Source organism: Callospermophilus lateralis, chromosome 12, assembly GCF_048772815.1.
Source record: "Callospermophilus lateralis isolate mCalLat2 chromosome 12, mCalLat2.hap1, whole genome shotgun sequence".
Taxonomy (NCBI): Eukaryota; Metazoa; Chordata; class Mammalia; order Rodentia; family Sciuridae; genus Callospermophilus; species Callospermophilus lateralis.
Window position 1 is genome coordinate 74,158,172 of NC_135316.1, and position 26,845 is coordinate 74,185,016.

At 34.3% G+C, this 26,845-nt stretch overlaps 1 protein-coding gene across 5 annotated transcripts in view; it reads right to left on the reverse strand.

The window, feature by feature from the left end:
- Positions 1-26,845, reverse strand: part of Cab39l (calcium binding protein 39 like) — a 136,249-nt gene that overhangs the window by 67,018 nt on the left and 42,386 nt on the right. Inside the window, exon 4 of one of the 5 annotated variants that reach the window (XM_076872722.1) lies at positions 6,822-7,020. The exons of the other annotated variants lie outside the window; for them this stretch is intronic. The gene's annotated coding sequence lies outside the window, so the exon portion shown is untranslated. The remainder of the gene's footprint in view (positions 1-6,821; positions 7,021-26,845) is intronic. 5 annotated transcript variants of the gene reach the window in all.

Genomic DNA, 26,845 nt, shown 5'->3' on the forward strand with positions numbered 1-26,845 from the left:
CTATTGATGAAGTGGTGGAACAGAATCTTTCTTTACTGGTGGGAATGTAAATTGGACAGTAATTTGGCCGTGTGGTTCTAGAAACTTAAAATGTCCCCAACCTATGACTTTGGAGTAATTCTACCTCTGATTTTCTGTCCTAAGAAACTTAAAACAAGGAGTTACCTTTATATGGAAAAATGTTTTTTGCAATGTTGGTTTAATAATGAAAAATTTAGAACAATCTAAATGTCTAAAGGAGGAGGATAATTAAACAACTTGTTATATACCTATTTGATATGCTATTGGTGCATGTCATTGATTTTCAATGAAATAAATTTTTCTTACATGTTTACATCTCTGAAATTTAGGTGTGTCTTATAATTGACTTGCAGGTTTTTCCCCTAGTTGGTGGTACAGGAAGTAACTACATACCTTAATTATTAGGTTTGACAAAACATGGTTTATGGCTATGAAAATGTTTCTGAAGAGTGTGAGGTGGAATGAAAATGTTAATATTAGAACTATATCCCATGTTGTAGATCATAACTACAGCTATGTAAAGCAAGCAAACAAAAGCAAAAACAAAGCCTATGTGTAAAAAAATATTTTTTATAACCTTAATTAGTAATTGCTTCTGGGTAATATAGTCAGCTATGGATGCTTAGTTTTCTTCTTCCCTCAAATATTTTTTCCAAATTGTATGTACAATAAACCCTGCATTTGCTTTTATAATGGAAATACCATCTCTCAAATTATATTCTTTTTTAAAATAATTATTTTTTTAAAAAATATTTATTTGTTTTTTTTAGTTTTAGGTGGACACAATATCTTTATTTTTATGTGGTGTTGAGGATTGAGCCCAGCACCCCGCACATACAAGGTGAGAGCACTATCGCTTGAGCCACATCCCCAGCCCTCAAATTATATTCTTAACAAGTAAACAGATAACCATCTTTTAAAGTTCAACCTGTGGAATATCTGATTAAAACATTAATCAAATATGATTTCTTTGGCTATGAAGTTTCATGAAGAGTAGTACTTGGCTCAGATTCTGGAGAGAAAGTCAAAAAAGATCATTCAACTCTGCTCCCAAGGAACTCAGGCCCTATAAATTTTGTACTAGGTTTTGGCAGCATTCCTTTTCTTAAAACACGGGAAAATCTTTCATATTCCTAATTTGTGTGTGTGGCATCACTGAAGATGGCCCAATGTCAACCATTTAAAAGAGTGATTTATATGGAGATGAGAGCTGGGAAGAGGGTACCCAGGGGAAACGGTCACTTAAGGTATTAAATGCCCTTGTTATTCCACTTAAAATATTTCAAAGGGGAATAAATGTCTGTAGGTAGCTAATGAGTATTTCCAAACCCTTATGTCTAACTTCCTAATGTCCTGTTGTATAACAGTTCTGACTTTCAAAGGTTTTCCCAGAAAATTTGAGGAAGTAGGAAATTTATCTGTGAGGTCAAACCATAAGAAGTACCTGTACAACCAAACTACTAAAGTATTACAAGAAAGTCAGCTAAGAAAAATGAACCTTTTTTTCCTTCATATAAGTATTTTATTTTATAGTCAGCAATAAGTCAAAGAGCAACATTTCCAAAATTGCATCTTACAAATTCTTAATTTAAAATTAAGGTACATACACACTTTTTGGTTCTCTTAAGCCAAAAAAATTAAATAAGCCTACCATCACCTTGAAAAAATTCAAAAAGTGTCAAGAATCTAACATTCTTTTACCTATATTCCAAATAGGACTCATAAACAGAAATAAATGCAATAAAAATGCATCAAAGGCAAAGAATTGAACCTACAAGATTCATTTTTAAAGACTCAATAGAATGGTGCTTGCATAAGTATACACACCTGTCAATACTAATTAAACTCTTCTTTTAAAATGCATGCATTTGGGGGCTGGGGATGTGGCTCAAGTGGTAGCGCGCTCGCCTGGCATGCGTGCGGCCTGGGTTCGATCCTCAGCACCACGTACAAACAAAGATGTTGTGTCCGCCAAGTACTAAAAAATAAATATTAAAAAATTCTCTCTCTCCCTCTCTCTCTCTCACTCTTTCTTTAAAAAAAAAATGCATGCATTTGATTATGTGTAAGCTTTAAAATAAAAAATACACCTGAAAGTTCTACTGCATTGTATACTAGAAGGCCAACGCCTCTGAAATTGTAATTGAGAATTATCTTCACAGAGATGATAAATCCTCATTCATCTGGAAACCGTGGTTAGACTAACATCAGAATAAAAATTCCTTTGACAAGAGAAACCCATGTCCCTTAATTGTTTTTTAATTTTTTAAAAAATATTTCTTTAGTTGGAGAAGAACAAATACCTTTATTTTATTTTTTATATGGTGCTGAGGGTCAAACCCAGTGCCTTACACATGCGAGGTAGGTGCTCTATCACTGATTAGTTACAGCCTCAGTCCCTACAGTTTTAATTTTAAAACATGTAACATGGAAGTAAATTTTAAAATAGAATTAATATATGAAGTTAGATTGCATATATTCCTAAGAACCCTACTATTGTTCTAGAAAGAACTAATAGCTTCATTCATTAGTTCACAGCTGTATTTCCATTGACAGCTCTAGTCATTTTTTTGGACCTAAAATTGTCTACATGTATTAACTATTTTAATGTTGTCAATGAATGATGATTTTTATATTAGGATTTCATAATCTCAATGTATAGCAGGGATCCGAAGCTAGGTTAGTATTCTCAAAAACTGTAACTATAATGAAAGGATCAGATCTCACTGAAACTTACAAATAGTTATTTTTTTACAACAGAATTACTAAGACAAACTTAGAATTCAGTTTTGTTCAGTCTTTCCTGTAAGTATATATATATACTACACATATTACATTTTGGTTAGATACTGTTACTGGCATTATGAGGTTTATAGGAATTCTGTAAAATGTAACTTTTATAGCTTCATTAAGGACCTCTACCTAATTATTTGCCAACTATAAAAAACATTAACATGGAAGAATAGAGATGAATGTGATCTAACTGAAGTTATTTCTTATTCTATAGAAATATAGAAACCCAAATCACCATGTTGATTCAGTTTTTCTGGCTAGGAAATTTAATATAATCCTTCATCCTTCCAAAGTTGGAAAAGACATGATGAGTTTCTGCTAGAAACTCAAGACATGTAAGACACAAAACAGGAAACTGTATTGTTTCATTTATAGGTAGTAAAGATTTCAGTTTAAGCCTATTATTTTAATTACCAATGGAATACAAAGTATGAACATAATAGGCATGTTAATATAGCTTTAATAGGTTTTTTCCTTCTTAAGGAAATGTCAGCTAAATATTATCTTTAGGCTACATTATAAAGATATACGTATAGGTACACAATATACACAATAGGAAATTATCCAAATCATCCCAATTTATTCAATAAATATTTATTAAGAAATATGATATATCAAGAACTATGTAATGTTTTGAACAACCAACAATAAAAATTAATTAAAATAAATAAATAAATAAAATATCACCAAATATTGTTCAAATTCTCCGCCAGCCAGCTAGTTGCAGAACAAATAAAGTTATCTCATAAAATGTAAAAAAAAAAAAAAAAAAAAAAAAAAAATTGTCATAAAAATAAATTGATGCCTTTAAGGAAATGAAAAAAAAAAGAACTTATTATATGCTGTTTAAACTACTCATTTTTTTTAATTTAATTTTGAGTACAATGAAGAAAGTGTTTCTTGATCAAATGGAAAAGCTTTCCTACCTCTAAAAATTATCCAAGGTAAATGTAACTTTCCATCTATTATATTGTTTGTTTTATTATATTTATTACATCAAACTTTACATATTGGCACTCTTGAGAAATTTTCCAGGCCAGTATAACCAAAATTAAGTTGAATAGGCTTAATGTGAAACTTTCAAATAGGTGATATTTCTTCATATTCTAGTAAACATAATGCATATGAGTTAAAATTGACACCTGACTTCAGAATGTCTAATCTACTCAAGATTCCTAGCAGGAAAAACTGCTTCCACTCATCACCTATCCTACTCACTCAGGATTGTCACCAAGGTATACCATGGTCTTTTCTTTTTAAAAGTGAGGCCTATTCTGCCCAACGTTTTTGTTTTTTTTTTGTACCAGGGATTGAACCTAGAGGCACTTACACTGAGCCACATCCCTGGCAGTTTTCTTTTTTTCTTTCTTTCTTTCTTTTTTTTTCTGAGACAGTCTCCCTAAATTGCTTAGGGCCTGAGCCTCCCAAGTCGCTGGGATTATAGGCAAGTGCCACTGTGCCCAGCTTCTGTCCTACTTTTGTTTTGGTCACATCTCACAATTCAGTCAATTCTTGTTAGGCCATCTCTTTCTCTCTCTCTCTTTTTTTTTTTTTAACATTAGCAGGTTTTTAAAAAAATATTTATTTTTTAGTTGGACACATATCTTTATTTTTATTTATTTTTATGTGGTGCTAAGGATCGAACCCAGGGTCTCACATGTGCGAGGCAGGCCCTCTACAGCTGAGCCACAACCCCAGCCCCGTTAGCAGTTTTTTTTAAGTATGTTTTTTTAGTTGTTGATGGACCATTATATTCATTTATTTATTTATTTTAAATTTTTTTAGTTGTTGATGGACCTTTATTTTATTCGTTTATTTATATGTGGTACAGAGAATCGAACCCAGTGCCTCACACATAGGAGACAAGCGCTCTACCATGGAGCTACAACCCCAGCCCCATTTTCATTTATTTTTTTATGTGGTGCTAAGGATGGAACCCAGTGCTTCACACATGTCAGGCAAGCGTTGTACCACTATGGCCCCAGCCCCCATCTCTTTCTCTTAATGAAAAAAAAAAAAAGAAATCTGTTACCTTTTTGGATACCTTGGGAATGCTATTTCATTTCTTTTTTTGTGAATCAAAGAAACAGTACTGTTCTCACGTACTGACTATTATTAGTTGCCTACTATGTGCTGCTCGCTGGGCTCTACCTCAGGAATGTTTAAGCATAAAAGCGACAGTTGGAAATATTCCTGTAGCAAGGAAAAGAAATCCCTGAATCTCATAAACAGTGCGATCAACTTGGAAGCATGAGAAAGTAATTAGAAATCCTATATATAATCATCCTTCAAAATACTATTCAACTCTTATTAAACTTGTTTTTCTTCAAGCATTAATATTGAGGATAAATAAAAATAATGTCTTCTTTATAAAATTGTTTTATTAAGTTTCATCACTAGTGTAGATTTTCTAATCTCTCCTAAGGTGGCAATGGTCTTTCTATAGTATGGATAAAATATGTTCTTAGGCTATAATAAAAGCCCAGCAGCCATTTGATATGTTGTTTCCCAGGCAAAATTAGTTCCAAATTCCCAACAGCCCACAAACTTCTGAAATACAATAAGGGATGACTTATTCTTTATGTCTATATTCACATGCCTATAGGCTTAAGAAATGGTGCCATCTCTAAGGTAATCCTATTTAATGACTAGTTTTAAAATAAAATTTTCTGAAGATTGTCAGTCTAAATGCAAATTTTCTATCCAAGAACTGAGTGTGGGAAATTATGTAAAGAAGTAAAAGTTTGTGATATGTCTTTTATATTTACTTTGGACTTTAAGTGTAAGATATTAGTCCAGAAAAGGTTTCTACAGACCAGCTAAGTGAGTTGCTTCTTATATATAGGTCAACAGGCAGAGGGAAAAAACCCCCATAAAATTCCACAAAACAAAACCTGTTTTACAGGCTTCTATACACCTAGAGGAGATATTAGGGAACGTACACCCACTTTATATCTAGGGTGCAGACCCTTTTAATACATTTTGCTGATACTCTGCCAAAGTTTTCCTTTTAGCTAATTCATTCTGCTTTAAAGGATTCCCTTGAATCAGTAACTAAGGACATGTTTCTTCAAACCTTTACAGGGTAGATTAGAAACTCTGCTTAGAAGGGCGCATCTGTATGCAATGATTCAATGTAGTAGTTAACAATACATATACTTCCTCCTATAGAACAATTACATGCTTTCTGTTGATGCCTTTAAAAATATATAGCATGCAATCTATCAAGAGATTATATAATTGAAGGTTTTTATTGGCATTAAAGTAAATATTTTAAGAATTTATTTTTCTTTTCTCTGTTCTTCTGGTTATAATAGTTCTTCAGCAGAACAATGAGTATGAGAGCTTGGCAGCAGCTATAAGAACAAAATAACTGCTTTCTTTATTCCTTAACTTAGAAATCTATGTGCATTCATTTTATATCAATAGTAAATTTTACTGGTAAATTGTCTAATTTTTATTTTCCTTACAGAACTTTGAAAAAAATCAGGTGTCACTATTGGATCTCACAGTAGCATTCAAAATTTAAATTATATCCTTTTAATTAATGGTATAAAATACTTTAATATGAATTGAGGGAATGATGTAATTTATAATAACTTATAAAACTAGACACCAGTATGATAACTGATGATATACAGAAAAGGCTAACTTTTGAATTTTCATTCAGTTAAAAGAGAAACACAAAAACTGGTATAATGCCACTATTTTATTTTTGGAAACTCTTTGTAAATAAAAACTCATTTCCAAAATAAGATATTCCATGGACACAGAATAGTTGGTAAAGGTTCAAGTGCCTTAGGCAACAGAGAAGTATTGTTTTGTAGTTGTTGTTTTTGCAAACCTCTCCTAGTAACAGCAGTTCATCATGCACAAAGAAATAAGGTAACAGCATAATTTAAAATAAAATAAAATAAGCAATAACTGTGGAAAAGTAAAAACTGAAGCCCCACATTAATTCCTTTTCTACATCCCAAACTGGTATAGATAACCTTGTTGCTACTCACCAAATGGTATAGAAACGAGACTTGTCTACGCAACAGAAAGTAGACACATGGTGAGGTGCTGAAGACAGCTCTTTCTTGGGCTCAAAGGACTTTAGAAGAAGTAGCCTTTTTCTTCCATTTATTAGAGGATGTCTCCTTATTACCAAAGTGTTGCAGAGAAGAGTTTGCACAATTCCTACTTGACTTTCTGCCTCTCTCTCTGAAGATTAACAGTTACCACGGGAAAACGTTAGCAGAAAATGATCACTTGAACACTCGCATTGAGCAGCTGTAAATTTCCACTCTGCTTGCTCTCAGATTCCAAGCTTTGCTTGTCTCTTAATCTGTCACAGGCAGTTCTGTTTCTGGTCAAACCAGCTTGCTTATTCGTCCTCCTCTCCCTCTAACATGCACTTTTCGATACATACCACACAGTCACAGCTCCCTCTTTTTTCCCTCCCCGATTGTGTAATGTCACAGGAATGCAATTAAGCTGAGGCAAAATTAATTCTTGGGCAAAAAAAAGAAAAAGAAAAGTCTAAGAATAAACAAAAAATTTTCATCATTTTTATTCTGTAAATCTTAAATGTATTCATGCATAAAGTTTTGTCAACTGATTAAACTGGCTTGACCATCTTGGTAAAAAATGTAAATAAAGGTTTCCAACAAAGGTATGTTGATAGTAATAATAGCATTCATCTGCTAATGTATTAGCTCCTGGGGAAGTTGCTCTTCTCCAATCGTAATAAGAAAGTGGAGCAAGTAAACATGAAAGCACTATGAACTTAATCTTGAAATATAAAAAAGCAAAGAAGATTTCGGACTAAGGTATTTTATAATTTGATTTTAACAGTTTAATTTTATGAAAGTTTAATGAATTTTTAATGTTTTGAAACTCAGACCAACATTTGCACTTATAAAGGGAAAATTGTAAAGAACCCAGAAAAATACTGACACTAAAAAATGTTATTTAACATTTAGACCAGCTTAATCATGTCTGTGCAAACTATATGTCATTATTTCATTTGGAAAGAAAGTTTTTCCCTTCTACGCACTATTGGTCAGGATGCATTTTAACTCTTCAATGAGAATTATAAGGCTAAAGGCTACAAAAAAAAACATTTTTAACATTAATATACATCTATAATCATAGAGAAAAATCCCTTAAAATTGAAAATTTCTCTAAGTTTAAGGATGAGGAATTGAGTGGAAAATTGAGTGGGAAGATGGCTGACAGGTTTAGATGGCATTTGCAGGATTCTTCAGAATTAGAAGGCAAGGTGCACAGCTTGTTCTGTATTGGAAGCTGGTCAGAGATGCTTCAGATTTCCATTCTAGCCCCAAAGACTTTGATGTTCTCCATCTCCCACTCTCAGTTTTCAAACAAAATTTTGAGCTCTTCTAACAAATCTTCCAATTACAAAGCTAACAGAGTAGTTATTACATCTATTATTAAATAACACAGTAATCTTATCCTTTGCAAAACTAAAATATCTCTAAAGAATATGAGTTTAAGGTTAAAGATAAATCTGTAAATAGTTGTTTATACACCTTAAGAAAAAATAAGCAAATCAATTTGGGTTTAAAATATAGATTTTTAAATTTGGTTCCTTTAAAGTAGTATTTTAGAATTTAAATATACTATGCAGTAATTTAGTTATTAACACCTAAGAAATAGGCATCAAAGAAGTCTAGCAATAACTCTGCTAATTATTCTTTCAATCAGTAGCTTTGCAAAATTTTATTTCCTACTTCTAAAGAGATGTTAAATAATGATTATCCTAAATTGGCAAGGGATATTAAGTACCTAGTATTGTGGGTTATATTCCAAAGAATACAAAGAAACTCAGAATTTGTGAGATTGGTTCTGAGAATAACTACAAGGTTAATTTTTTTAAAACTCATTTTAAAATTGGGAAACTTTACATGAGTTTACAGCAGATTCAAAGTCACAAAGTTAAAGAGTTTAAAATATATAGGGCTAGGAATGTTGCTCAGTGGTAGAATGATTGCCTAGTGTAGCATGTGCAAGACCCTGTGTTCAATCCTCAACACTACAAAATAAATTAAATAAAAATTTTATATATACATATAAATTAAACAAAAATTATATATAATACATGTGCATGTGTGTTTGTGTGTGTGTGTGTGTGTGTGTGTGTGTGTGTGTGTATATATATATATATATATATATATATATATATATATATATATATATATATAATTAAGACTAACTACATATGATTGTGTATTTGATTCCTACCAAGTACTATTTTCCCCCATATTTTTTGTTGGTGCATTATAATTATACATAATGGTGGGATTCATTGTTACATGTTTGTATCATTCCCCAGTATTTTCTCTGTCTTCTCTTCCCTCCCCCAGTCCCTTTCCTCTACTGATTTCCCTTCAGTTTTCATGAAAACTGCTCCCTATACCTCCCTCTCCCCATTCCCACCTTTCTTTTCTTTTTTCCTGTGTAGTTTTCACATGAAAGAGAACATACAACCCTTAAACTTCTGAGTTTGGCTTATTTCGCTTAACATAATGATCTCAACTTCCGTCCATTTTCCTGCTTGTCACAAAATTTCGTTCTTCTTTATGGCTGAATAAAACTCTATTGTATATATACACCATATTTTCTTTTGCCATTCATTCACTGTCAGACTCCCAGGCTAGTTCCATAGTTTGGTTATTGAATTGCTAAGTACCATTTAAAAAAAAATTATTATTGAATTGCTAAGTACCATTTTTTAAGATGTACCCAAAGAAATCACAAAATGCAACCTTATTAGACCACAAAGAAATCTATTATTTCAAAAAGAAAAAAATGGGAAAGCTGTATTCTCTGACTACTGCATAATAAGAATAGAAGTTATTTTTTTAAATCTTCAACAAATACACCAAAATTTGTTTCAATAAGAAAAAGTCCTTTTAGCTGTGTGCAATGGCTCAGGCCTATAATCCGAGTGGCTGGGGAGACTAAGGCAGGAGGATTGTGAGTTAAAAGCCAGTCTCGGCAAAAGCAAGGCTCTAGGCAACTCAGTGAGACCCTATCTCTAAATAAAATACAAAATAGGGTTGGGGATGTGGCTCAGTGGTCAAGAACCCCTGAGTTCAATCTCTAGTACCAAAAAGAAAGAAAATGTCCTTTTAAAAGACTGTTAATACTTGAAAATTAAAACAAAAGATTCTTCGAAAAGTCTGCTAAAGTATTAGCTTCTCAGGGAAGTTGTATAGAAAAGAATTGAAAAAGTACAATTACATTATGCTAAGTGAAGTTAGCCAATCCCTAAAAAACAAATGCCGAATGTCTTCTCTGATTTAAGGGGGGTGACTCAAAATGGGATAGGGAGGAAGAGCATGAGATGAAGACTACCACTAAATAGGGAAGAGAGGTGGGAGGGGAAAAAGAGGGAGAAGGGGAGTTGCACGGAAGATGGAAGGAGAACCTCACTGTTATACAGAATACATATATGATGTTGTGATGAGAAAAAGAAAAAAAAATGTGTGTTACATTAGATTGGATAGAGAGAAAGGATGGGAGAGGAGGGGAGGAATAGGGGGGATAGGGAGGGCAGAATAAAATAGACATTATGATTGATGTATGTACATTCCATGTATATATTATATGTCAAAATATATTCTGCTGTCATGTATGACTAAAAAAATAAAAATAAATCGTATGGTTAAAAAAAAAAGTACAATTACAGGGATTTCTGCTTCAGCATATGTAGGATGAAACAACAGACTGGATTTACTCTCCCATCTTACAAAAAATTCCTGGACAAAATATACAAAATGATCATTTCAGACAAACACAATGCAGTAATACCTGATAGAGGAAAAGAAAGAAACAAAGCTTTGACAAACTGCCCCAAGCAAGAGGGGAACCCAAAGGGTACAGCAGTCTCAGGGAGCTGAGTTGAGAATTCAGGAATAGAATTCACAGAGTATCAGAGAGGAGAGAGCTGCAAAGAGGGCCCTCGCAGCATGGAGAGAGTTCTCAGATCTTCATGGGAGACTTGATTCACATGCCTGTGAGAAAACTCCTCACGTCCAAGTAAAGAACCACTGCAGAGGAACAGGTAGAATAATTCCTAAAGCTTGTACAGGGATGGAAATGTCATGTTTTCAACACAAGAGTAAAGACATCTCATAAGATCAACTCAGAAGATCATCTCATCTCATAGACAGAAGATCATCTCATCTCATAGACAACTCAGAAGGAAATCACTTCAGTAGTGGGACCAAATTAAAGATTTTTCTGGTCCTTTGTAATAGAGCTTAAAAATATGCCTTGGAATAATCAAATTCTTCCCAAATAATTTAGCTGATCCTACAATACAATTAAAAAACATTTATAGAAATTCTTAAAAATCTAACACCCAAAAACATAAAATTCACACTATGTGGCTTCTAGTAAAAAATTACCAGATTAGAGCTAGGGATATGGGACACACCTAGCACACACAAAGTCCTGCATTTGCTCCCCAACACTACAAAAAACAAATCAGCATACAAAGAAGCAAGAAATACAATGTATAATAAGGAAAGAAATCAATCAAAAGACACAGATTCAGAAATGATACAAATAATAGAATTAGTAGAAAAATATTGAAATGCTTATTAAAATCCACAGATTCAAGAAGGCAGATCGAAGACAAATAAATATGGTAAGGACAGACACAGAAGATATAAAAAAAGATCCAAATCAAATTTCTACAGATTAAAATTAACTTTCTGTCTTAGGACTGCACACACACACAAAAATTAAATTTCTGAAGTGAAAATTACACCAAATGGGATGAACAACAGGTTGCACACTGCAGAAGAGATGATACTAAACTGAAGACAGCAACAGAAGGTATCAAAATAAAATACTGAAAAAAAGATTAAACAAAACCCGCAACATTCCTGAACTGTTGGAAAACCTCAAGCAGCCTAAAATATAAAATTTGTCATTTGAATCCTGAGAAGAAAGGAAAGAGACGGGGCAACAGAAAACTATGCTGAAAGAAAAAAAAATGGCTCACATTTTTTCAAATTTTATGAAAATTATAAGTTCACAGATCTAAGAACAAATTTTAAACACAGACACGCAAAATAATCCCAAGTCATATCATAATCCAATTGCTTGAGAACATCTTTAGCTGGGCACAGTGACACATGCCTGTAATTCCAGTGGTTTGGGAGGCTGAGGCAGGAGGACCACAAGTTCAAAAGCCAGCTTCAGCAACTTAATGAGTCCCTAAGCGACTTAGCAAGACCATGTCTCAAAATAAAATAAAAAGGGCTGGAGATATGGCTTAGTGGTTAAGCACCCCTCGGTTCAATCCATGGTAACACCTCCCACCCCCGAAAAAAATCTCTAAAAGTACATTACATACAGGGAAATGAAACAATGCCTGTGAGAAGGCAGTGGAGCAACACTGTCAAAAGTATACAAATGATATCTTTCAGAAATGACACGTAAAAGCTAAGTTAATCAAAAGATCAGAACCACAAAGCATGTTAAAGGAGGTTGCTTTAGGTAGGAAAAAAATATATAATGAGGTGGAAATCTTCCCCACCTCTCCAGGATCCTGGGGATGGAAATTGGGGCACTTTACCATTGAGCTATATCCACAGTCCTTTTTCATTTTGAAACAGGGTCTCTCAATATTGCCTAGGCTGGCCTGGAACTCGCAACCACTTGCCTCAAATTTCCCGAGTAGCGTGATCACAGGCCACTGCACCCTGTTCCTAAATGGAAATCTTTACAAAGGAATAAATAACACCAGAAATAAAAGCATGTAGGTAAATATGAAAGCTTTTTCTTTTTAAAAAAATCCCTTTAGAAGAGAATGTACTTTTAAAAGACAAATGATAATTTAAAATAAAAATAATAACATTTAGGGATCTGTGACATATTTAGAAGCAAATTATTACAACAACGAGAAGAATCTGCCTGAAGGTAGACAGTGAAAGCAATACTTAACAAAATCCAAACAGATATAGCTAATATGCCAATAAATGAGGTAGAAAGTATTTAATTAAAATTGCTAGCACTACTTAATCCAAAAGGCAGCATTAAAAAAAAGAGGAAAAAGGAAACAAGTACAAAAGGGATAAATAGAAAACAAATAGCAAGATGTCAGATTTAAACCCTATCAATCCAACCCTATCAATAAGCAGATTAAGTGTACATGTTCCAAACACCCCAATTAAAAATCAGGTATCATCAGATTAGACAAAAAAGGCAAGATCCAATTGTATGTTGTTTACAAGAAACTAAATATGACAATATATATATTGAAAGGATGAAAGAGATATACCATGCTAATATTACTTAAAAAGTGAAGTAGCTATACATGTTAATAATGTAGATTTCAGAACAAAGAATCTTAATAGGCATAAAGAGGATAATGAGGATAATGTCATAATGATAAAGGGGTTGGTTTATCGGGCTCATACACATCCAAAACATTTCTGCACGTAATAGTTTCAACATGCATGAAGAAAAAAAAGAACAAAAAGGAGAGAAATACAAATCCACAGCCAAAACTCAAGATATAAGTATTCCTTTCTCAAAAATTCACAGGAGGCTGGGGTTGTGGCTCAGTGGTAGAGCACTTGCCTAGCATGTGTGAGGCACTGGGTTCAATCCTCAGCACCACATAAAAATAAATGAATAAAACAAAGGTACTGTGTCTATTTACAATTTTTAAAAAATGCTTAAATTTTTTTTTTCACAGAAGAAAATAAAATTAGTAAGGATACAAAAGACTTGAACAGTTCTACAACCAATTTGACCCAACTTACAGAAACCAAAAGAATAACCTTACAAAAGCAGTACACATTCCTTTTAAATGTACATGGTATGATTACTAAGAGAGATCATATTCTGGGATATAAAATAATCCTGAAATAATTTAGAAGAACTTAAATGCTATACACTATGTTCTCTATCATACTAACTTAGAAATCTTTAATAAAAGATATTATAAAGTATTTTGGACTGAATGAAAACAAAAAAGATGATATATCAAAATCTTTGAGCTAGCTGGGCATAGTGGTGCACTTAATCACAGCAACTCAGAAGTCTGAGGCCATCCTCAGCAATTTAGCAAGATCATCTCAAAATAAAAAGACCTGGGTTTGATCTCCAGTACCACCCACCCCCACACTCAAAATCAATGAAACAAAAACTGATTATTTAAAGATCAATAAAATTGTTAAGTATCTACAAAAGTGACAAAAAGACACAAATAATATCAGGAATAAAACATAAACCACACAAGATCTATGAGAAAATACAAGTGAATATTTATCCAATCTTTGGGTGGGTATTATATAGTTAGTTGTTATCTAACAAGATATAACTGAGAATAAGGCATCTAATCACAAGGAGCAAGACTAAGAGAAAAAGGGAATAAAGCAAAGAAGGAGGGAGTGTCAATATGACAGTGTATGATCAAGCTGGCCACCCATTTCATTTGTTTGATGGAAACTCTAGAAGCCTGATAATACTTCATTTCAGGATCACACTTGGGAGGCAGGTGGATAAAAAGGAAAGGAAAAATTTATTTTTATCTTCTATTGGTCAAAGGCTTGTCCAGTAAGCCATTAAGTTCCCTATTCCGGATTTTAACTCTGTACTTCCAGATCCTGCATGTGTAGTTCTGGGCTGTTGATTCCAGAGCAGTGTCAACAGAGAAACCTTGGGGCGGGAAGGAAGGGGCTTGCAAATGGCAGAAGATGAGGCTGAGTGGGGTTATATGTGCCTGAGAGCTTGCACAGGGCTGAAATGAGACAAGTGAATCCTAGAAGATCTGTGATGGCATATAAGATGCATTGAAAATAAATGCTTAAGGGGCTGGGACTGTAGCACAGGGTGGAATGCTTGCCTATTAGCATGTGTGAAGCTCTGGGCCTGATTGCCAGTATAGATAAGATGGATAACTCAAATTTTCCCAAATTTGGCTGGTGGGAATCCTTCCAGAATGATTCCTACATCAGTTTGGTATAATTCCATTCATACACATCTTGAACTTTTCTTGCTTTCTAGTTCAACAAAATGTCCCTGGCTTAGCTTTTGTCTTCCCTATCCCAGATCTAGAATGAGTCATTTCTCCAGGGAGTCCTAGTTCTTTTTAGTGAAGAACTAACTGTATTTAGAAAAGTTGGTGTATCAGAGCAAATCATTGCTTCTGGGATGTCACTGTTTCTAGATCTTTCAGTGGTCAAAGTTAAGAAACAGACTTTTTTTTTTTTTAATTTGTGCATTATAATTATAACAGTGGAATTCATTATGCCATATTTGCATATGCATATCACATAGTTTGATTGTTCCCCTTCTTCAGGAAACATATATATTTCATTTTATATTCTAATCTATTTGTAGGGTGTTAACTCTGTTTTTTTTTTTTTTTTTAAATCTTATTTTATTTTCTATTATACTAAAAACCTATGTTCTGGGTTAGGAATGTAGCTCAGTGGCATGCTAGCTTGCCTAGCATGCTCAAGGCCTTGGGAACAAAAGAAAAAAAAAAAAAAAAAAAAACCTTCGTTCTAAAAACATACCAGCATTTGCTTTCTTTCAATATACCTGATAAAAAATTCAAAATAGCAATACCAAAGTTACTAACAATAAAACTACTAAACATTATTTCAAGAATTCTTTGCAGTTAACTTCTAATTTAACTTCTAATGTAACTGGTAAGTATATATGACTGCCATTAGCAAGTCCTAATATCATAATGTTAAATTACTTTACCTGTTAACAAAAATAAAAGTTCTTTTTCTATTAATTCACAATTGAGAAAATTTCACCAAAATAGATTTTAACTCCTCATTATTAGAGAACTTTAACTTCTCTATTATTAACAATACTGATTGATTGATTAACAGGGCCTCACTATTTTATCCAGGCTGGTCCCAAATTTCTGGGCTCAAGTGATTCTCCTGCCTGAGCCTCCAGTGTAACTGGGACTACTGGCACTTACCACCACACCTAACCTTAACTTCTTGGTTATTAAATAGTAACCTGTAGATAATGTAGCCCAATGGAGTGCCTCAACTATTAAGAAAAGCATACAGGAAAAGTTAAAAAAATGTAAATGATGCATATAGATGAAATTATAGTCAGATAACATCATGACGGGCTAAATAAAGCAATGATTCTACAGTTATTTGATATGGATAAGTGATGGGAAAATGATTTACCTTATGTAGCAGCATAACTAAACATAATTCTAAATTACCTTCTCCATCATAGCAATCACACACACATTATTGAATAGTAATAAGGTTTTAAGGCTTAGATTCTAACTTGGTACATACTGTAATAATTTGCTGGTAATAGATATTATGATAAATTACAGAAAATTTTAAGGCACATTATTAAATTGATTACTCCATTAAATTAAAACATTGCTGGTTAAAAAAGTGTATTGTCAACAGTAATAACAACTACAGCACCAAAACTGATTTTTCATGCTCAAAATTAAAAAAAAAAAAAGATTCTAACATGTAAAATATTAAACACACAAATATCTTTTTTAAATATACATATATTTTTTATGAGAACTGAACCCTATGCTTCACACGTCAGTCAAGTACTCTACCACTGACCCTAGCCCACAAATAAATAACTACATCTGCAATTGATGTACATTAATACTAATTTTACTTTATTGGTTTTAGAGTTGTTCATAATTAATAAATTTGTTTATTTAAATATACAAAAGTGGGGGCTGGGGTTGTAGCTCAGCGGTAGAGCACTCACCTAGCACATGAGAGGCGCTGGATTCCATCCTCAGCACCACGTAAAAATAAATAAGTAAAAATAAAGGTATTGTGTCCAACTACAATTAAAAAAATAATAATAATGAAGTAAAATATGCAAAAGTGATAAGAAAAAGTGTACTAACTAGAATTCTTTGGATTGCAAGTGGCAGACCCAATGCAATTAGGTGTAGCAAAAAGGATATTTAAGGATTACGTAACTGAAAAGGCTAAGATTAGAGAAGTGGTTCTCAGCTGAGGGAGACTTTGCCCACCACCAAGGGGATCTTTCATAATGTCTGGAGATGCTTTTGATTGTCCTAGTTGGGAGTCTAGTATTGGCATCCAGTAAGAAGAGACCAGGGATGCTGCTAAACATACTAAGATCGGAGAACATATATCTCCAACCAAAATTTACCCAGCCAAAAATGTCAACAGGGCCAAGGTTGAGAAACCATGTATTAACACCAACTTCAGCCCAAACTTAAATATTATCATTGGACATATCTCTCTTTTGCATTGTTTTCTCCTGTGTTGTCTCATTAATAGTTGGGCTGTCTCCACATGGTGGCAAAGAAATGGTTCCTAACAAATGACATAGCCTTGGTCCTCATGTTCTCAAAAGGATCTTAATATCTATGTTAATCTTTAAAAAATGATTCTGATCCTGCTAGGCTTAGGTAAATGACCATAAACTAAAAGAAACTATAAGAATAGGATTCTGGGAGCTGGAGTTATGGCTCAGTGGTAGAGTGCCTGTCTAGAATGTGTGAGGCACTGGGTTTGATCCTCAGCATCACATACAAATAAATAAATTAAATAAAGGTATTGTGTCCATGTACAACTAAAAAGAAAAGAATGGGGGACTGGAGTTGTGGCTCAGAGGTAGAGTGCTCACCTAGCATGTGTGAGGCACTGGGTTTGATCCTCAGCACCACATAAAAATAAAGATATTGTGTCCACTTATAACTAAAAAACAAATATTAAAAAAAAAGAATGGGATGCTGTTATTGAACATCCTGGCTGCTGAGTGTGTATGAGAGCTTTTAGTGATTCACAGCCCTCAGAGGTAGGAGAAAGGCATAGTGAGTGGCTCACATGATGTGGCTCTAGAGACTTGACTGTGGAAAGATCAGCTTCAAGTCTTCTGTCAGCTTTTTTCAGACATTAAATGAAATGTTGGGTGAGATTAGCCATACTATGAGTGTACATTTGTATATTATATAATACATTCCACAATCCAACATGGTTGCCCAGCATCCCCACTTACCCTTTCCCCCCATCTACACTTTCAAGAATGGTCCTGCCTAACATTAGGCAAGTTTTCCAAATGAGATGATTAACAGTGCATTCACTCTTGCTCAAACTGGTTTACCTGCTGCATCCAGCTTCAAGATCTCTATTGGTATGTGCTCTTAATCAGTTTGAAGTCGTTACTTATGGTCTAGCACCCTATGGCTCAAGTATAAATTAACCACCCCAAAAAACAAGGCAAAGGGAAAGCAGGATAATTATTCCCACGTGAAAAAGGGAGGTGAATAAACATCAATACAGGTGATGTTTTGTTGGACAGGAAGAGCAAGCTTCCTTGCCTGGAAAGAGAAATTGGATGAGTTCCTTAGTTACAAAACCGGTTACCTCTGGTTCTAAACTCTCCCATATCCATTGTCCTCCAAAGTCACATTTGAGAGGGCACTAAGGTAGTTCTTGTCTGGGATCTTTCCTGCAGAAACAATAGTTGTTTTGTGGTCAGTTTTTGGGCTTTGGGAGTTTAGAGGGGATGGGTGGGCAGGAGTTGTGGCTCAGTGGCAAAGCACTTGCCTTGCAAGTATGAGGCACTGTGTTCGATCCTCAGCACCACATAAAAATAAATAAATAAAATAAAGGTATTATGTCCATCTACAATTTTTAAAATATTAAAAAAAAGAGTGGATGGGCAATTACACAATACAATTTCTCAGGCTTTAAATTTCTTTGAAGCTATAACTGCCTTGGATTCATGTTTGCCTTTTAATTACAACCTGCTATTGTGAATTTTGACTCATCTAACAGTCCTTACTGTTCTGCCTGTTACTCAAACCCTAACTGCTTCCATCTTGGCCTTTTTTCCAACAAATGAAGCCAAACTGCCCCTTACATTTAGGCTGCATCATGACACAACTCACTTTATTCCAGGGTTTACTGTTATCTTGGTATGACAAGGAGGAGGTGGTAGGAGATACTTGGTGTTCAGACTTATCCTAGATTCAAAGTACATTTTTCTGCCCCCATTTTGCTCATACCAATTTAGAGCATGTCACTGAGTTAAGTATGCAGAAACAACACTTAGGGAGTTCTTAAGCTCTCAGATTTACTACATGCCCCTTTACTCTTTCCCATGTAAGCTCATTCTTTGTCTTCTATTTAAGATACTTTGGCTCAAATTCTACCCAAGTGGAGCTTTGCAAACCACATATTGCACTGTTTCTGATTATGAGTCATTCTACTTAATACATGGCACACCACAATAGCTTGTAGATGTGTAAGTTGTGTGCACTTGTGTATTTCTGTGTGGCTTGATTTGGCTGCATGATTTTCTGCATTCATGCAGTGTTTCTCAAAAATGAAACTGCACAAAAGCACACATTTACATTATGCTGTAATTGTTCCCTAATATATCAATCACACTGGAACAAGTCTGTGTTTTCAAAACAAGTGTTATAGCAGAAATGATAGTATTACTTTTATTATCATAAAATACATATGTATGTGTTAGAGTAGGCTAAAAAATATTGTGACCCTATTGCTATAATTTTCTAATATGGGCAACCACAAACCTTTGTGTTTTAAGTGGTATTTACCTCTCATTTATTCCCATCATCTTTTCCCCCTTCACTTTTCATTCATGCTTGTTTCTTTTTTTTCTATTCCTAAAGACCACAAAGTAGACATAAAATAATCATAGCAACACATTCAGAATTTGGTTTATTTGTTAAATAACCTTATACCAAGAAAGGAGACCCATAGCAAAGAAGTTATTTCCTACCTTTTTTCCCAGAAGCCTGTGATATTGCCCATGTGCCATAGATAAATCTAGCTCTTCTTTCTTATAATTTCCATTTCAGACAAAATTAATCATGTGGCCCCAGAAGCTGCTTAAAAGATTTTCAAAATGCTTTCATAAAAGCAGAATATAGAAGCAGTTGTCTAATCATAATGGAGGTTAGCTGAGAGAATGAAGTCCATATTTCCAGTTACCCATTAAGTGTTAATCCTAGACCAAATGTGAAAATCTTTAAAAAGTCTTCAATTAACCTTAACAAGATGACAAAAGCATAACCATTCTAGTTTCTCTCTTATATTACTGTATAGCCCACTTCCTTGTGCTTTTCTTAGGAAGGAAGGAGCCAAAAAACACAAAGTATACTCAGATCAGTGTCAGATCAATGTACTCAGCCAAGAAGCTTTCCCTCTCACTGCCCAGTACTGCTGCTGCCCTCCCTGCACTGGTCCTCAGTGATGAGATCTACCATGCCAGCTCAAAGACTGCTTTATTTCCCTTATGCCAGTATATAGCACATACTATCTGTATGTATGTATGTATGTATAGATAGATAGATAGATAGATAGATAGATAGATAGTAGATAATAGGTGTAACCTCTGAAGGATATAATGTGATAAGCTGTTGTGAACATTCTTCACTTATCGAGTAGCTATAATTCCAGGACCCAAACTCTTTTTTAGGGTGAAGGGACTGGGAATGGAACTCAGGAGCACTTCACCTCTGAGCTACATCCCCAGTCCATTTTATTTTTTATTTCAGTATAAGTTGCTGAAATCCTTGCTAAATTGCTGAGGCCAGCCTTGAACTTGTGATCTTCCTGCTCAGCCTCCCAAGTCACTAGGAGTACAGATGTTCCCATGATGCCTGGCCATGGCACAAACTCTTTAGAATTAGGCAAATCCAGATTTAAGTGAAAAATAATTATAATGTGTCTTTAAACTGGAGATAACAGTATACATTTCCATACTGGTTGTAAGGATCAAGCGAAATACCTAACGCCCATACTTAGTAAGTGCTAAATGTTAGTAGTCACTGCCCTCCTCATAAAGTTAAAAAAAATTAGTTTTTAAAAGTATATAAATCCACTTGTGGTTTGTCCTGTCACTACTCTGGAAAGGAGCAGAGATACTGGAGAAGTCACACAGTGTGTAATTGGCATCATTTACTGAACACATAAGAGATACAAGGACTATACTAGTGTTTCTGGGAGATACACATCTACCCTCCAACAAATCACTAAGTATACATTTTTAAGAATTTTTGAGTTTGTACTATGCCAACAAGATCAAAGCAGATCCATTAAAAGAAGTGGTAACATGGATGCAGCATTTTTAAAAAGCACAGAGTAGGGACACAGAAACCCTGGATTTTGGTCTAGCTATACCTTTTACTTGTCATATACTCTTGGAGAATTGATTAAATTCCCTAAGCTTTAATCTCAACACATGTAAGGAGGAATATTTGTCCTAACCCTCAATAGGCTTATGGAAATTTTAGATATGGACACACAACTCACACAAAGTAGGAAATTCACATAATGGAATGGGTTTAAAGAGTAAATATATAACTTTTCCTATGATATGAAACAAACTGGAAAAACTCCCAGAAGACACTATCATTAGATCCACCATAATGGAGCTGAGGGAGCAACGTAAAAAAATGTTTACCTTATATCAGATTATCCTAGCCAAAAGGTAGAATGGGGGCAAGGGAATTGGGACTATTAGTCACTAAATCAAGTAAAAAATCATAACCTCAAAGGTTCTAGAAGTACTTTGAGGTTCCACAATATTTGTGGAGTTTGAAACTAAATAAATTAACAAGTAAATGCTCCATTATCTTTATTTTATATTCTATTAGTCATTTCTTTTATTCCAACAATTATTGGACAGTTTCTATTTGATATCAAGTAGTTTCTATACTGAACTTCAGTTAATGTTGTCAAAACTTTTAGGGCTTTTAACTAGCATAGATAGTGCTTTGCTAAGACTTAGATAAAGAGAAATAGATATAATCTAAGAGGTGCATAGATTAACTAGCAAATCTACCTTTGAGCAAAGAAAAAAGATCCCTTTCTATAGGCAAATGCAGCCCTGTGTGAGCCTGGCACATGGCCTAGTAGGGGATGGGTAATGAGCTGGATTTCAGCCTCCACTCACTCTGTTGGCCAGGAGCCTTTGGAGCCTTTAGCCATAAAACTAAACACAGGGGCCTGAACCCTAAACAATGGCAACACTCTGTTACAATATTCTTATCACCTCAATGTATAGTATACATTCATTCAAACATCTTGGACACAGAGTGGAATAAGGAATTTATATTCTAATACCAACATACAAAAGTACAAGGTAAAAAATAAAGTTATAAATCACAAAGGAAGAATCAAAGAAATACTCTAAAATTATAGAAGATAAACATCAACCCAAATTCTATCTTAAGTAATTAGAGAATGTTTCATAGAGAAGATGATACCAGAACTCAGTCCTTAATGATGAGTATGATTTGGTCACATGGATGTAAAAACAAAGGGGACTGGGAAGTGCCAAATGTAAACAGCAAACAATTTACTTTGTTGGATGCAAATGTTATGTGAATCATAGTAGTAAAAAATTTGGAAAGGCAGGTTGGGGTCAGATTTCTTTGAGACTACTAGACTAAGGAGTTAGACTAAGGAGTTAAATTTTTTTTGAGCAAAAGGGAGCCACAATGAGATCAGAACTTTCTTTCATCAATGTGACCTTGGCAATGTATTAAGAAGAACCAAAAGAGCCAAATAAACTTCTTTTCTACATTAAAAAGAAGAAGAATCAAAAGAACAGAGAAACAGTGATGAAATTAAAAGCAACTGATGTAATCTTAGATTATAGTGAGAGTAACTGGTCAGTGGGAATGAGGGGTTATGTAAGTATCAGAGACTACAGGTTTGGCAACTGTTAGGGTTTAGATTTGGAATGTCCCTCAAGGGCTCATGTGTTGAAGATGTGTCTCCAATGCAGCAGTGTTCAGAGTCTAGCTTTATGGAAGTAATTGGATTTTGAAAGCTCTAACCTTATCAGTGGATTAATCCATTTGATGGATTAATAATTTCAGTGAACTATTAGGAAGTGGTGGAAACTATAGAAAGTGGAGTTGAGTTGATGGGAGTGAGTCTTTGGAGGTGTGCCTTTGGGAACTATATCTTGTCCCCCAGCCCCTTCCTCTCTTGCTTTCTCTGCTTCCAGCTGTCATGAGGTAAATAGCTTTGCCCTGCCACACCCTTCCACCATGAAGTTCTGCCTCACCACTGGCCCTGAAACAATGGAGCTAGCTAGCCACGGATGGAAATCTCTGAAACCAGAGCCAAAATAAATCTTTCCTCCTCTAAGTTGATATGTATTTTTGTCACAGTGATGAAAAGCTCACTAATACAGCAACTAAATAAGTATGGATGGTAACTGAGAGAAGAGTCAAGATGACAATGAGTTTCCATGTCTGTTGTGAAAGAGCAAATGGGTAATACCTTTAAAATAAACCACAGGAAGAAAAACAAATTTTATAAAATAATCAGTTGCTTGATAACAAAATCTAAGGTGCTGGCAAGACATCTACACATGGATACTGTGTAGGAAATTGAACATAAAAAACTAGAGCTTAAAAACAGAGCTGAAGCAGTCTATGTAGGGGTCTCTGATTGTCATCGAGCCTAGCGGAATAATATGATAGAATAATATGATAGAAACCAGAAAAGGGTCATAGTAGAAAGAAATGGTGACTAAACAAACAGTGGTTAGAGAGGGAGAGGAGAAAGAGTATGCTCTCACTATGACCAAAACCGGACACTTTGAAGAGCAAGAAGTGAGCTGGGTGTGGTGGCACAGGCCTATAATCTCAGCTGTTTGGGAGGCAGAGACAAAAGGATCACAAGTTTGAGGCCAGCCTGGGCAACTTAGAAAGACCCTACCTCAAAATTTAAAAAGGTCTGAGGATATAGCTCAGTGGTAGAGTGCTTATCTAGCATGTGCAAGGCCCTGGGTTCAAGGTTCAATCCCTAGTAGTCCATAAAAACAGTGTTCAACAATGTTAGAAATAGATGAGTGTCTTTCTAGCCCTACAAGCTATTTTTTTAGGGCCCACGTTCAATTATTAAGCAAAGGTATTAGGCCAAAGGGGCTTTTGGAAAACCACTTAGGACAACGGGGATATTCCTTAAATTCCTAAAAAGATAGGGTGATAGTAAAAAAGACCAAAGTCAGGCCTAGAGCCCCAGAGTGTAGCAAAGTATGAAGCAGGCAGAGGACTACAGTCGAGTCCTTCTGGAACTAGTAGTATTGGCTGTCCCACATAGTATGGCTCAACTGCCAGGTCTTGCCTATGACACAGGATAAGAGGTTAGATTCTTAGTACTACTTCAGGCAACAAATGAATAGGTCAGGATAAAATTAGGATAATGTAGTGAGATAATGGAGGCATAGGCTATCTATTGTTTCCAAGTGCTAGATAAGGAATGGAAGGTCAGCTTGAAGGGCAAATGAAAGGTTTTTTGTTTTTGTTTTTAACTTTGATCTTGGTTGAGTGAGACACACAGGAGGAACACACAAGATGAGAAGGAAATAATTAATGGGGCAAGATTCTTGAGCCCACAATGGAAGAAATCCAGAACATCCTAGAAAGGTTAACCTCCAAGAAGAATGATACATACTTTTCTGAAGTAGAAAGCGTTGAGTACAGACTCTATCCAGGTAAAGAGGAAATGAAGTTAGGAAGCATGTATTTGCTTTGATTTTCTCTGAAAAGTTAAGACTCAAGGTCATTTAAAAGAGGAGACTGGAGTAAAAGAATGTGCATTTGAGCAGAATGCAGACTGGAGATACACACATTACATACTCAAAACACCATATGAATACAGAAAGAACAAAAGCTCAAAGACCATAACTCATGTAAACCAAATCCTAAATTTAACAATTACCACTATTCTACTTAGAGTGCCAAACAGTTTAACAACAAGAACGAAGCACATGCTGTGGTTTCCCACCATCTTCCCAATTTAAGAAATAGTAAAGGATGAGGTTAGGAAGCAGGTCATGGAGTCCTGGGGTACAACATGTAAGTAGAATCATAATTAGCAAAATGGACTCAGTGCTATGACCATTGGCAGATGGTCATATCTTCTCATATTTCCCTGCCCTTTTCTACTGAATCTATGCTCTGTTTTCTCCATAGCTGGGCCTTTTATGAAAAATTCTTGCTCGAATCAGTTGAGAACACAAGATACCTTTTAGTAAAAGAACAATTCCCACCCTGTTGAAAATTGACGCACGTTCTCTTTTTATAAGGTGTCATACTCTAATTTTCCAAGTTTCAACAAACTTTCACTTTTCTACAAATTACTGAAATGAGAACTACACAAAAGTTTTGTGTTGGAAAATCATATTATTACTGTAATAAATTTTTATGAGTATGGTGTGTGAACTGCTACTCTGGATTTAAGAAAAACAGGTTCTAAAAAGAAAATAGAAAAAAGGGACAAGGAAAGAAGTAGGCTGGGTGAAGGGACAGAACCTTGAGTTATAAACAACGCATTTTAAAATGTCAAGGGAAACTAGTTTCAAACTGTCTTTCTGTGTGGTTAAGAAGCTTGTTATAATAATGGAAGTACTTTAGATGGCATCCAATTCAAACAAAGCCATTTATGGCAAAGAAACATAACATTGGTAATAAAAGATATTCAGGTAATTTACGGAATGGAAAAATGTGTATTGTATTAGTACAGTATTTTTTAAAAATATTTTTTGCAGTTGTAGATGGACACAATACCTTGATTATTTTTTAAAATTTTATTTACTATAACTGTGATGACTTATAAAACATGATGTCATATGGGAAATAATTATAATCTCCTAATAAATGCAAACAGAATGGCATTGTGTTTTATAAATAATATACACTAGTGTGCTTTTCTAGCTACTTATTCTAAAAATGTCTTTTTACATTTAATTTCAAAATAAATTGTCATTTAAGAAAAACTTTATTTGATATGCTTCTCATTTTTGAAAATCCCTTACCTTTTTCTTTTCTAGTTCCACTACCCAAAGTTATCCACGTTAACAGTTTAGTGCTATCTTTCCAGATCTTTTTTCCAGGCATATACTTACATATATGTCTGTTTGAATATACACTGAGACAATTTGAAAAATGGGATCAGAATACACATACTTCCTTGTAAGTTATTTTTGTCTTTCTGAAGATCTTGAACTTCCTTTACATGCAAGATTTAGTAGATGTACTTCATTCTGTTAAAGAGCTGTGTAGTATTCTTTAATACTGTTGTATCACTGTTAACCACTTTTCTACATGGAGACATTTAGGTTTTTGTTTTGTGATTTAGCAACTTAATTTTAACTTATTCACTCATACGCATAAATCAGAATTTAACTTATCATGCTAGTTCTATATTAAAAGAACCTATAAAATTTAGTAGTAAAACTTTTTTCTTCAATTTTAATGGATGTTGGCTCCTTATAGCTGATAGTCATTAAAAAAAGTTAATGTTTTCAAGGCAATGTTATCAACAATTTCAACAGCTGGATGTGAAATACCAGCAATTCAGGAGGCTAAGGCAGGAGCATCACTAGTTTGAGGCTAGCCTCAGCAATTTAAGGAGGCTCTAAGACACTTAGGGGGAGACCCCAACTCAAAAGAAAAGAAAAAGGGCTCGGGATGTAGCCAAAAGGTAAATTGCCCCGGGGTGTTCAATTCCCAGTACTGGGAAAAAAATTAAAATATATATATATCTGTAAGAAAGAAATGGAAGTCAGAACCCTAAATTGTTATAAAATTAAAACTTTTGTTAGAAACAGAAAATAAAAACAAGCTACTCCCCACCAAAAACCTTCAAAATCAACAACACACACAAAAATACTACTTATTGATATATTTACTCAGCATGTATTGAAAAAGAACTATGTTCTGGATATCATTCTATATATTGAGAACACAGATATATAAATAAGCCTTAACTGCTAAAAAGCTCAAAATCTAGGGTGCAATAGAGTAAAAAGTAATTATAGACATTCAAAAGTTAAGAAATTCAACCAAAATAACAAAATTTTTAAAGCAAATTTGCAACTTCAAACTCAGCAGCATTCTTATTCTTTAGAAACAAGAAATAAAACAAACATCACTACAATAACAAAAAACTTTAAAAATATATAACAAATATCAGCGAGTCCATACTGATATAAATCACTGAATAAT